General features: G+C 35.7%; 1 pseudogene; it reads left to right on the top strand.

Moving 5' to 3' along the window:
- Window positions 1–10,918: 10,918 nt before the first annotated feature.
- LOC149204262 (pathogenesis-related thaumatin-like protein 3.2 pseudogene) lies at window positions 10,919–11,832 on the top strand (annotated as a pseudogene).
- Window positions 11,833–14,072: the final 2,240 nt, after the last annotated feature.

A 14,072-nucleotide genomic window follows, 5' to 3' on the forward strand; every position in this document is an offset into this window, starting at 1 on the left:
CCGTCTCGGTAATTCCGCCACAATTAATGATTTTAATTACAACACACGAAAACAAAGTAAAAAATTGCAAATCAAACCACCTAAGTCTTCTAAAGAACCAAACAAATTTGAAGCATACGCCTAAATAATCTAGAGTGTCAAAGCACACACAAACAGTATCTTCGGGACCAAAAGCGCTAGTTGGTGATTAGGCCCAACCTCGCAGGATTCAGTACAGAAATGGCGGGTGGAACAGTTACGCCGACAACCTGCTTAATGAATAGACTGGACCAAGTACCTCCACTTTAACCGTCTCGAAGTGAAGCGTACCCCCCAGAAAATCCAAGTGAGTATAGCCGACGTCTGCTCCAGGTACAGTGGGACCTTCCCTCCACCGTCACCTTGGGTAGAATCCTAGATATTATGGCCACTAAGGTTACCAATCACAACAATTACACCTGGGGGAACAGTCTAAACTCCGACAGCACGCAAGGGCAGAGTAACAAGCTCCAATCCCCTTACCGGCTCCTTGACAGTAATCCAAGGTTTACCGATAAGTGACCCCTGGCTCCTCGACAATGGTTAATCCGAGGTTTACCGTTTTTAATACGTACTGACTGGCGTCGTTCCCAACGAGGGAGGAATGATCCCCTCACTGGTTCGGACACGAGCTCGTGCTTCTCCTTTAAGAGGAGCTTTCCCAGAATGTAACTGAAACAATTGGATTTGTTCTACTCAAGATAGACTAACTGTTTGGTTTTGTAGTCCTGGAGAGTTAAGTACTCACCTACTCCAAGACCCTAGCCTAAGCTATGTTGGTGCTTCAGAGCCCTAGAAAATAAAAGTTACTAGATCAATTTTAATTTAAGCGTTACTTTTAAGGTTGTTCTTTAAGTCAAAAGGTGATGGAAGTGAAACTAGTGGTGTGTTGACTCGACTCGAAATCACTACAAAATGCACCTAAGATGATTTATCCACTACTTTTGTTTTTTCGATGAATTGTTTTAACTAAAAAGTTGAGAGAATGCAATCTTTATAAAAGCAACTTCTTAATTAAAGACAATCAAAGAAACTATTCGATTTTCTTTTCCAAGCATAAAAACATAACTTCTCTTTACATGCACGAAAAAACTCTTTTCTTCTTTGAAAAACAAAAGGCTACTTGAAACAAGACTCTTAAGAAGATATTTTTGTATTTTTTCTTTTAATAAAGCAAATGGAACTAATATAACAAAAAAGCAATCTTTGACAACTATCAAAATCTATGAAAATGAACTCATAAGCAAGCTAAAAATAAATTTATTCTAAGTAATCCTAACAAGGCCAAAACTAACAATGATTATTCTAAGGTGTTTTACTTGATTGCGAATGAATCAAGGACTAGCTTATCGCAGAACCAAAAACTAGTCAAAACAAAATTCTAATCTTTTTGTTCTTTTTGAAAATGGAAATCAATACTTTAATAACAAGCAATGCGAAATTTGACCTAAAAACAACTCAAATGACAAGTTGCTCAAACAAGGAGACTTTACGATAGGCTCGACTTCTAAGAAGGTTGACTAACCAGAGATATCTAAGGCTGGACAACTTTCTAAACTCAAAGTCACTACAGAACCTATTGAAAAATCAAACCCTAGGTCTAAACTTCGTTGAAATCCACTAAAACACTCAAAACTCACAAAATCAGTTCAGGTGAGAATTCTTGACCGGGTACTAAAGGATCTGGGCAGGAAATCCTAAAGAAAAACAAAAACTAAAAGTAATCTAAAGCAAAAAATGGAATTTTCTTGACTTTTACTGGAAGACGCAGGCCACCCGTTGTCACAGGTGCGGCCCCGCACTGTGCAGTCGACAACAGCGCGTCCAAGGACGCACTGTGCAGAACACAGTTTTACAGGAAGACGCAGGCCACCCGTTGTCACAGGTGCGGCCCCGCACTGTTTAGTAAAGAACAATGCGTCCAAAGACGCACTGTAAAACACACAGAGACTGCGTCCTTCTGGAAAAAGGAAGAAAAACTAAAGCCAACTAAATTTACAGCTAAACCACCCAAATACTATTTCTCACAGTCAAAAACCAGAAAATAAAAATGATTTTCACAAGGCAAAGTTCATATAAAGGAAAAGACTTGTCCATTAATGGAGTCCCCAGTGGAGTCGCCAATTTGTCGTGGCGGAAAAAGTCATTTGGGCTGACACAACTGACCTCCCTAGGAGTTTACACTCTCTAGCGACAAACAAGACAAAATGGAATGATCTTTCTCTAAATATACCTTTTATGACATGAAAAGTACAAGTGTTTAGGCTTACCTTATTCCAAAACGCTATTGTTGTAGTTCGTCCTTGCCAATCCGGATGAGCTCCTCCTTTAAGTCAATTCCTGCAACCACAAACAATCAAACGATTACCGAGCACTTGTATTTCATATAATAAAATATACATTCAACATGCAGACCAAGGAACACATGAAATAACTCATTAACACAAGCTATTGAGAAAAATAAACCAGTTTGTATTAATAACGAAACAAAGAAACTCTTACAACCTGGCCTTGGTGTTGTGCAAGTTCCTCCCAGGGTCCATCAAGTGTTTTCCTCTACTTTGACAAAGCTCACCCTCTTCCAAGTAGAATCATGTGAAGACAATCTCTCCTCACAAAGGTTCTAATGGAAGACCTAAATTCTGCAGCATTTACCCAAAGAAAATGTATAGCTTCAGCCTCCTTCCTCTTGGCTCAATGCCTTCTTTTATAGTGCTGTAAAGAGGTTATTCAGGTCCACTATCAATGGGATCATCCCCCTCTATGGGTGGGATAGCTCCCTTATTGATGGGATAAGTCCCCTCTTAATAGAGATACATGAACCAACTGGAGGCGCATCCATTTCATCAAACCGACCTCTAGAAGGTTCTAGAAGTAACCACAAGTAACTTTTTTAAGATGAAACTCGCGCATTTTGCCTTTTACAGGAGGACGCACCTGTCCTTTGATATACAGAGCGTCCATGGACGTAGTTCTTGTGAACATAGCCTGCATCCCCGCAGGTAAGGCTAGAGAGAACCTGCGACCCCAGAGATAAACATAGTTTTACAATACTTTCTCTCTTCTTTGGGTTTGAGATGGATAACAGAGGCATAAGACTTGCCTAAGAGGGTAGCATGACTGTTGATTTTGAGCCATACTAACTGTAAGTAGTCAAGGTGACATTTTTTAGTGTAACAGGTTGGATGATGAGAGGGGGGAGATTTATTTGTGGAGTAGTCAAAACCTATTGTTCTGGGTGCTCTTTAGATTGGGTAGTATCTCTTACTAACCCTTCGCTTTTATTATGGTCACTCTTAGACCTTTTAGAGAATTCTGGTGATTCTCTCCTAGACTTAGATCTAGACTTGTCTGTGCTTGAACTTCCACTTAGACTGATACTGGGAGTTGGCTCCCTTATTGGTTCCAAGCGTAACTTATCCAAAGGGATGTTAGCTAATCTCCTTTCTCTGTACAATTTGAATTCTTGAAATTCTGCTGGAGGAAATTGTATTTGGGCCAAATGTAGAACTTCTTTCGGTGTACTTTTCTGCTGAAAGGTATCATCAAAAAGATCGTCTTCTTTGGAAAATACTTTTATCTTGACGACAGTAGTGAAATTATTAATGATATCATAAGGATCGAATTCTCCCTGGAAATTTGAACAATCGTAGACGTAACATATTGTCTACTTCTTTGAATGCATGACCTAAATCAAACAGTGAAAAGGCCCCACAGGCCACAGGAAATTGCGGCCAAATGGCCTTCTTCTTGTCCTTTAGTTCTTTGCTCATACCTCCAAATACTCTGACATAGGTGAAAAGCTCTTCTCCAAACCATCTTGTGACAGGGAGAATATCAACTTCCGCTTCGGGAAAAAATCTTGGAGCATCCCTATTATACAACATTCTGTGCAAAGGTAACATGACTTCGTGACAAATTTTGTAAAAATACGGAATAAACTTGGAATCCCATAATTCCTTATGATAAATATGAATGGGCAAGGGATCCTGAGTAGTCCACTTCCAACCCATTAAAGGAAACATGGAAACATAACAGATTGCATCCATAACATAAGCAACAAAATAGAAAGGAGATTAAATCCTCTGAGTAGTAGTTCTTTTGGACCGGTAGTTCCAAATAGCTATAGCTAAATTATTAGACAATATCTTAGCTCAATCCACAATAGTAGCATTAGTGGGTGCATCTAATAAGGGTAGCCATTTAGATGAAAACTTGTTGACGTCAGGCTTTCCAAAAAGTCTACAAAGCATAGCAGCAAACTTCCCTTGCCGACTAGTCCTTGGTGCATTCTGCCAAATCTTTGTTTTCTTTAGCAAACTTCTCCATGAACTGTTTATTATAGGTTACCTATGGCTCTGGTAGATGATACATGAGCCTTAAATCTTGTGAAGTGAATGACCCAATGAGTCCTTGGCTCTGAGTCTTAAAATATCTATCTTTTATATCAACATTATCCAGTACCCATTTGACCATGTCCGTGTATGGAAGAATCTTGGGTCTCGCCGCTATCCAGTGCAAGAATGAACATGCTAGTTCTATAATTGACGCCTCAGATGACGTGCATGAGTTTGCAGTTGCTGTAACCTCCATTAATTTGCGATTTTCTTCCTCGAGTAGATTTTACATGCCTTCCTAAGTAGTGATTCCGGCGTCTCTGTTACAGGTGGTGTATGTGTATAAGGGCGCCATTTCTTTGTCTTCAAAAATCGGAGCTTTTCCCTTCTTTCCCATTATATTCTAAATAGTGCTACATATACCTTTCTACTTTGCTACGTATACCTTTTTGCTTTCCACTCCTACAATTTACAAATAAGGAAAGAGAAATGATAAGAAATAAGGTGACTGGAAAGCTTTAAATGCTGAAATCGTATAAAATATATCACCCTACGTGAAATGACCTTTCGATCAGATCCAAACCTTATTTCATTAATGATCATCAAATAACTCATTAAATTAACATTAATGCACATAACTTGGTATGAGATTACAGAAAAACGTTTTGAACGATAAGCCCTGCAGATCTGCGATAAAGAGATTTTACGATTTGCTTCACAATATCGCAGAACGCAATATCGCTAATCCATTGTGTTTGACAATTGTCTATTACCATATGTTTCTGCGAAATGCGTTTTTCGAGACGCGTTATCGCATATCGGCGGCTTGAGGTATTTCACCTTAAGTGATACTTGAGGCTTATGAAAACTACGATGCGCGATGAGCTTCCTCAGTGTGTGATCTCGCATCGCGATTTCGCAATCTTAGGAGTTTTGTTATACCATGTTATCCATTACCTTTTTTGTGATGCGATGCTTTATTTTTCAGATAACTTATCATAAAACTTAAGTCCTTTTGGATTTTGCTGGTATTTTTCTAAGTTTATGATAGTAAGATTTATTCAAAAAGGGAATACAAGTACTAATTTTATTTTTTTAATTTTTCGATAAGGGTCCCCACTTATTTAGTATTAGTAATAAAACTAAATAAGAAGGGGGGTTGTTGCTGGGCACAACACCTACCTTTGCCAGAAAAAGAGTTGAAACTACTGAAATGGATGCCATGGACTAATGTCAAGGTAAAATGCATGTACCTAAGCTAGTTCTGAAGGAAAATGTGGAAGAACCATCTTTTTGTACTTTTGAGCAATGTTATATAGAATTATTATGCTTGTGTTTTAACTATTTGACTGTGCATATGTTTGGTGGCGAAGGGGGATGGAGTTGGCTATTGCAAATGATGAGAAAGGTGTGGAGAGGACCTAAGGAATCCCTAGCACCCTTCTAGAGATTTCCATTGTGATCAGACTTTGAAAAATCACTCGCATGAACTTCTACAGGAAGTTTGTAGGGAATCTACAAGAAATTCTTCAGGAAGTTCTATAGGAAGAGGCCGAAAGTGATTTTTGAAGGTTTGTAAGAGGAAAAATGGTGGGAAAAAGGAAATGGAGGTTGGATGAGGGTGTTAGAGGGTCTAGGACTCTATCAATGGAGATCACACATGAAGGAGATGGTTGGATTGGTTCAAAGGATAAGAAAGCAATTTTGCACAAAAATGTAGAAATTAGGGCTGTTTAGGAAAGTGTGGTGAAAGAGTGGAGAAAACCTTGAGAGATGTACTCGAGCAGGTTGCGTGATGAAATGATGATAAGTTGGGATGGTATTCAATTGAGCTACACACCTACTTCTAAAAACGGGTTCGAGGAGAATTAAAAAAAATAGAGTTTTACCTATTTTAACCTAATTCTGCCTTAAAAACCAAAAAAGTGCTTAATAGAACTTTATGGAAAGGAAATTATGCAAGAAAGCCATGGAAATTGAACAAGAACAGATCTAATCATGTAAATACAACTAACATTAATTTCTCCAACTCAAAATCTCTCACTAGCAATTGCATTAGAAAGAGAAAACAGTGCTTTGGTGGGAGCAAGAGTGCCTACCTCCAAAGTTGAGATGTCCAAATCTCAAATTCAATAACCAGTTTTTATCTTTTACCTCTGCTTGAAAGTTTACTTGTATGTCAGCTGCCTCTTTTCACGCAGCTTCTTGTGAGTTCATAGATAGTTGTGCTTGTGCACCTTCTTTCTACAAATTTGATTTTAATTTTGTAGGAAACATTCTATTGTTTGTCATCTGAACCTTTGCAGTCGATTGTCTGCTTGGAGGCCTATCCAAAATTGTGCATACATCATTCTTGAAGAAGACATTGTAGCCCTTTTGCATGAGCTGTCCAATGCTTATGAGGTTATGTTTCAGACCAGGGACAAAGTAAACATTTGAGATGTACTTCTTCTCTCCCTTCCTTGTTAGGATATTAACTTTTCATTTTCCCATGACAGAGACTTTGCTATCAGTCCTTAATGTCACTTCAGATTTCACACTTTCATCTAGATTGGAAAACATTTCTATGTTCCCTGACATGTGGTTGCTACACCCTGAATCTAGATACCATATATCACTTTGTTTTTCTTGTGCTACATTACAAGCTAGAAACATGCTATCACGTTTCTAATTTTCTTTTGTGAAATTTACACTTGGTTTGTTACTAATGTCAAATTTCTTCTTTCTACATTCATTTGCATAATGACCATACTTCTTACAGTAATGATATTGAACTTGAGATTTATCATACCTCTGAACTTGTGCTTGATTCTGGCTTGGGCCTTGACTTGGATTTTGATTGCTTCCCCTTCCACTTCAGCTTGAAGGGTTCCTTCTTCCACCTTTGTGTGGGCTTCTTCCTCTTCCTCTAGCATATGATCTTCCTCTGCCTCGACCTTGACCAAATGATACTTGTGTCTTGAAGGCATGCTCCAATGAGGAGCTTGCTACTCTATTGAGTCTATGTTCATGAGAAATTAGTGATGCATTAAGCTCATCCACTGAGAACTGTGAGAGATCCTTTGTCTCTTCTATGGCCACAATAATGGCCTTAAACCTTACTGGCAAACTTCTCAAAACTTTCTCAACTATTCTTCTTTCCTCAAGTGTCTCACCATGGGACCTGATTTGAATAACCAACCCACTTACATGTGTAAAAAATGAGTCTATATTATCAAACTATTTCATACAAAGTGTTTCAAAATCTCTCCTTATCATTTGCAGTATTTTTGTCTTGACTTTTTACATGCCTTGGTAGGTTGTCTGGAGGGTATCCCATGCTTACTTGGACTTCATTGCTGCTGCAACCCTTGTGAAAATACTTTCATGAACTGCTTGGAAAATATAGAACAGAGCTTTTGAATCCTTCTTCCCGTTGTCCCTCAACAGATCTCTTTCTGGTTGAGACAACGCATTGTATGCTGCTGCATTTGCTGGTTCTGGAAAACCATCCTCTACCAAATCCCAAATGTCTTGAGACGAAAATAGGGCCTTCATTGTAATAGCTCAATAATCATAATTTTTTCCATTAAATTGAGGTATCTGAGGATTAGTCAAGCTTGTGCTTGATCTTGCCATTTTTGAGTGTAAAATTTTTTTTCTACGTGCTGGTAAATTCGTTCCAAAGGAAAAAACAATTTTCCCTCAAAATAATTTTCACTGTTAGTAAAAGCACTTATTTTTACACTAACAGATTTTAACCTGTTCCGATACCATGTTAGAAAAATAAATTTACGGGGGCAGAGGAACTCAGAAATAAGTTGCAGAATGGTAGGCAAGGTCAACTTCAGTTGCGGAAAGGTAAATCTTTAGTTGTTGTGAGGATATCGCAACCACACAGGGACTTTAATTAAAACACAGAGTTCACTCAAGGCAAAATAGAGTAAAATAAAAGAGGGTTGCGGAAATTTACTTGTGAAAGCTTAAGACCACATCGCAACATAACATACTTTTGATTATAATATAAAACATAGGAAGATACATTGGTGTGATAAATTGGAGGCTGATTCTCCAAATAAAACACAGAAGACTTACTGTGATTTACGCTTCACTGAGTTGCGGAGTAAACTTCTGTAAAACTTTGTAAAAATAGTTTTCACGCGCCCACGATTTTCTCCTCACTACCTCACAGACTCTCGCTCTCTAACTTTTCCAACATGCCCAACATGACAAACGACTATTACTTGCATATTTATCCTAACATAGGAATTTGACATTAATTACATGACAAAGAAAATATTTAGTACGCAACATGGGCGAATTTACATAGTAAATGATTTTCTGAACTTGTAGGTGTTGTGGAGTGTGGGCAACATTCGCGGAATGAATGTTTGCCCATATCTAATTAATAAACTTCTTTAAATGCTTTAACCTTTGTGATGTGTTGTGGAATGGTCCGCTTTGAACTTCTGTTCTCACTTCTGTCATTTTGCTTGTAAACAAAAATCGCAACCATGTAGTGGTTGACTGGGCAAACATGATGGTTGTCAGTGTGTTTAAGGCAGTGGATGGGATTATTATTTCCAAAAATGGTCAATCATTGTTTCGGAAAATCTTTGTCCCAAAACTAGCTAGGGGTTTGGGATTGATAGACCTGAATATCTTGAATATGTCATTGAGAGCTAAACTATAGTTGAGGTGGTTTTAGAGAGGAAATGAAATTTGGGACAAGAAATATTATCACACTATTTTTTAGTTAGAAAATTTAAGAGCTATAGAGTATCCCTTAGGCTCCTTAATATGGAATTTAACATGGAAAAACTAGAGTCTTATCCAAAGCCATGCCTTATGTGAGATTAGGAATGTCCACACCACTTGCTTCTAGAAAAAAAACTTGGAAATAGATGCCATGGCTCGGGACCATGGGGAACTACGAGGGCTAGATGAACTTAATTTAGAGAAACATTATACTACACTCGAAGATTTATGGAAACCATAACCTAATTTTATGATTTGGAGAGGTGGAAAATGATAGAGGATTGGCTGATGCACCCAAACTTGACTACCTAGCTCTCTCCTACTCAAGGGTTACAAAGTCATAAAATTAACATTGCTCAAGACCAAGATGTGCTAAAAGATTACATAGTCATAAAATTAACATTGCTCAAGACCAAGAAACACTTAAGTGGGGTTATGAAATTATTGTAGTTTCTACAACCCCATTTAAAATTTTTCTTATCTTTAAATTTTTGGAGCCTCTTTATGATCATGCCATCTTCCTTATGATTGTCTTTCATTTCAAGCCATTAATGTCATGCTTGATCATATTATCTAAATGTTCAAGTCTTATTAAAAAAATGTAAGTGTCCATCTACTTGCTTTCACATGCCCAGTTCTTAATGTCTTCACAAGTGCACATGCAAAGATAAACTAAGTGAACTTCATAATGACCATGTTGCACACTCGTTGTTAGCAGCCAATGTACAATCCATGCCAATAATAATTGTGTAGTCCTGCTAATAGTTATTGCCTAATTGTTACCCTCAATGATTGCGCAGTCCCCGCCAACAACGATTGTACAGTTCTCACTATCAGTGATTGCATAGTTCCCAATGATAGCAATCCTCTGCAGATAGTGATTGAGCACTCCTGCTTGACAGTGAGATTATACTTCTTTGGTTAAAAACTGTCACACTTTGAGATTATAGGTCTTTTATGAAGCGTTGGGTCGGCAAAAAAACTTGAGTTTTTGGTCTTTACTGAAATTGCATTCCATATACACAACCAAATTATATCCTTCAACGAAAACAAATTACAGATAACACCTTTGAAAATCCAAAAGGAATTCAATATACAACCAAATTCCATCCTTGGACGAAAACAAATTACGAATAAACAGCTTTGAAAGAAAAAAGAAAAAAGGAAATAACACATGGGTAGTGGCGCCTATTATGGACCGGGTAATCACGTGGCCATACTGTCTGAGTTACTGATTTGGTAGAAGTCTTAGTTATTGATTTTGGTAGAAGTCGGGAGTTTACATGGATGTTTGGGATTAAAAAAAAGGGATAAATTTAAACCCTAATATTGTTGCTATTATATTTCAAATCTCTACCTATTCATTAAATTTTATGGCCAAAACAGGGTACGCAAGTAATTTTCTAAGAGGATTAGCTTACTTTGTGGCTTGGTTTACTATAGCTCTAGAATTTTCCACACTGCGTGCCAAGAAAAGACAATAATCTTATTTGAACTTCATCCGTGTTTCATATGCTACTACCAAGTTTGTGGATCACTAATACCTTGTCTATATATATTGCGTGTGACTCACCTGTGCTATCCGTGCATAAAAACTAAGCAAGGTCATTTGCAATTGATTGTGCTGTGTTTGAGTAGTGTTTGTTGATTGTATTGTGTTGTACTAGTGTTTAACTTGCTTCCCGGTATTAGCAATGGGGGGAGAACAATAGATATTTATGTTTCAACTGTAGCGACTCTAGCTTGAGGATTACTGGTTTATCTTCAAGGTGGTACTCCCCCAATTCAAATCTACTCTATTTTAATGAGAATTACATTAACGAGCGATGTGTATATCTTACTATGTCATCAATAAATGTGAGTTTGCTTTCCCAACTGTAGGAGTTGAAGCTGCAACATTTGTGATCCAGAATAAGTGTTCGTTCACTGTGTGGGAAATGGGAATTCTCGTAGGTGGCAGTCAAGTGCTCACACAGGGCCAATCATTGAGTGTTGACGTGCCCGCAGGGACAAGCGCAGGTAGATTTTGGGGATGTATGGGTTGCTCCTTCGACGCCTCTAGTAAAGGCATCTGCAACACTGGTGACTGCGGCGGCTTGCTCATCTGTTAGTCTGTTGGACAGACTCCTGCAACGCTGGCGGAATATACTCTGAATGGGGCCAACGGTCGACACACATATGACATCTCACTTGTTGATGGATTTAATATTCCTCTCTCCATAACTCCCTCGGACACTAACTTCCCAACAGTTGACTGCAGCAGCAACATAACTACGAGTTGCCCTATAGAATTGAAAGTGGTCGATGGATGCGATAGTGCTTGTGCTGCCCTTAATACTCCCCAATACTGCTGCACGGGACCTACGCAACCAACTTCCCTCCCACCAACTATTCCATGTTTTTCAAGGGGCAATGCCCACAGGCTTATAGCTATGCCAAAGACGATAATACTAGCACCTTCACTTGTCCTTCTGGTACTAATTACAACCTAGCCTTCTGCCCTTAATATTATATGAAAGTATCCATCCGATCTGAATTAGGTAAATATATTTATTCTCTGTAGTATCATATTCATAATAAGGATACTTTAGTATTGACACAATGAGTCTTATGTAATAGGAGGGGCGTGGAATTCAATTGTGATTGAAAGATTATGAGCCTTCGCTGAATCTTACAAGTGGCAAATTTGGACTTCCCTTATATAGTATGTCATCATATTCAAAATTATAATAATACCACTGCCTTCACATGCATGCATGTTTCAGGTAGTATGCTTATGGTGATACAGAGATTGATTGATGTTAAGTTGACCATAATTGATTATGATGTTGCAATTAATGTTTTGTTATGGCATTCATATAATCTTCCGAACTCTTTAATATGCAAGTTCCAAGACAGCGTTGCAGATTAAGACGCGAAAATGTTAAGTTAATTATGATTTTGAGTTAAAGCTTATGTTATAGTTTTTCTTATTAATTATTATATTATTAATAAAGTAACTAATTGTTTTTCTCATTCATTATTATATTATTAATAAAGTAACTATATTAGTTTTTCATATTCATTATTATTAATAAACTAATTATATTAGTTTTGCATATTCATTATTATTAATAAAGTAATTTAAGCTTGGTAGGATTACATTTTCATCATGTTCATTATATTACCTTAATTGAAGTGAGAATTGAATGTGTCACTTTACATCAAGTGAGTGTTTTAATAGAACACCCAATCCCCTATCTAAGACTCAGTGGACAATAAAGTAACTATATTATTATTAATTATATAACTGTATAAATTAAATGGTTAGTAAATATTACTACATTAAAAATTGATAATGGAGATTCAGTCCATCCATTTTATAATAGAAAATTTTAATTCATAAATAGTTACAATATTATGTACCAATATCATAAATTATCAATATGACATGTTAATTAATTGGGAAATTGATTTTAACATTTGATTTGTGTAAACTAATAAAAATGTTTTAAAATGTTTTATGAAAGTTAAATTTATACCATTCACTTGATAATTATTAATAATTAAATTAAAGTTGTAGAAACATATTCCAAAATAAATATATAGATCAGAAATCTAGTTGTTAAAATTAAAAAAACAATAAAAAAATAATTAAATTATAACTTTATTTAAAATTATTATTATTATTAGTAAATAATATAGATGAGACATCGTTATAGATAAATATTATTATTATTAAATAATATCATTATAACTTTATTTAAAATTATTATTATTATTATTATTATTATTAAATAATATAAAAAAATAATAGATAAGTTAAATATATTATACATTCTAGTAGTTAAAATTAGAAAAATTAAAAAAACTCACTAAATTATAATTTTATTTAAAATTGTTATTATTATTAATAAATAATACAAAGAATTGGTATGAAAGTTAAATATATTTGCATTTAAAAAATATGGAAGAAGATTTTGAACTATGAAGGCTTAGCCCCACTTTACTATGGAGATTCTTAATTTGTAAATAAATTTTGTTTGTAATACCATAACTTATCAATACTACATTCCTAAAAACCATAACTTACTTTATATGGCACTTCTTAATTTGTAAATAGATGGTACTAGCACAACCACTTTTACCAATGTAGTTGATATACGCCGTATATGAAGCATATATATTAATACAACCACATTTTCCAATGTGGTTGATATAGGCCAATAGGCTTATATCAACCACCTTAATAATTCTTATGTGTATTTTTTAAACACCAATTATTTATCATTATTAATAACTATATAAATAATGACAACCACAGTCTTATATATTTAAATATATTATTATATGATTATTGTATTGTAACTCATCATAATATTATAATAATAATATTAGATTATAATAATAATAATAATAATAATATTATTATTAACTCGTAATAACAATCATGGTCCAATAATAATTAGAATTGTGATAAGAGAATTGTTATGTGTAAAACCCAAGGGACTAATATTAAAAACCCAACATCGGTAAACCCAAATATAAATATTACAAACACTAAAATAAACATGGTTTATTTTCATGGTGAGACAATCTTTGTCACAATGCAACATTCAACCATGGTTGACCAAGGTTGACTATAATTGACAATGGTTGACCATCATTGATATTATAAACCTCAAGGAATAATAAACCCCAAGGGATTGATATTATAAACCCAAAAGAATAATAAAACCAAGGGATTAATACTAAAACCCCAAGGGATTATGAACACAAGGGAATAATATTAAACCCAAGGGACTAATATTATAAAACAAACATTGGTAAACCCAAATATAAATACTACAAACACTAAAATAAACATGGTTTATTTTCATGGTGAGATAATCCTTATCAGAATGCGACATTCAACCATGGTTGACCATGTTTGGCTATGGTTGACCATGATTGATATTATAAACCTAAGGGAATAATAAACTCAAGGGATTGATATTATAA

The sequence above is a fragment of the Pinus tabuliformis genome, chromosome 1_2 (assembly GCF_031772625.1).
Source record: "Pinus tabuliformis cultivar Carrire ecotype Pingquan chromosome 1_2, CPIR1, whole genome shotgun sequence".
Taxonomy (NCBI): Eukaryota; Viridiplantae; Streptophyta; class Pinopsida; order Pinales; family Pinaceae; genus Pinus; species Pinus tabuliformis.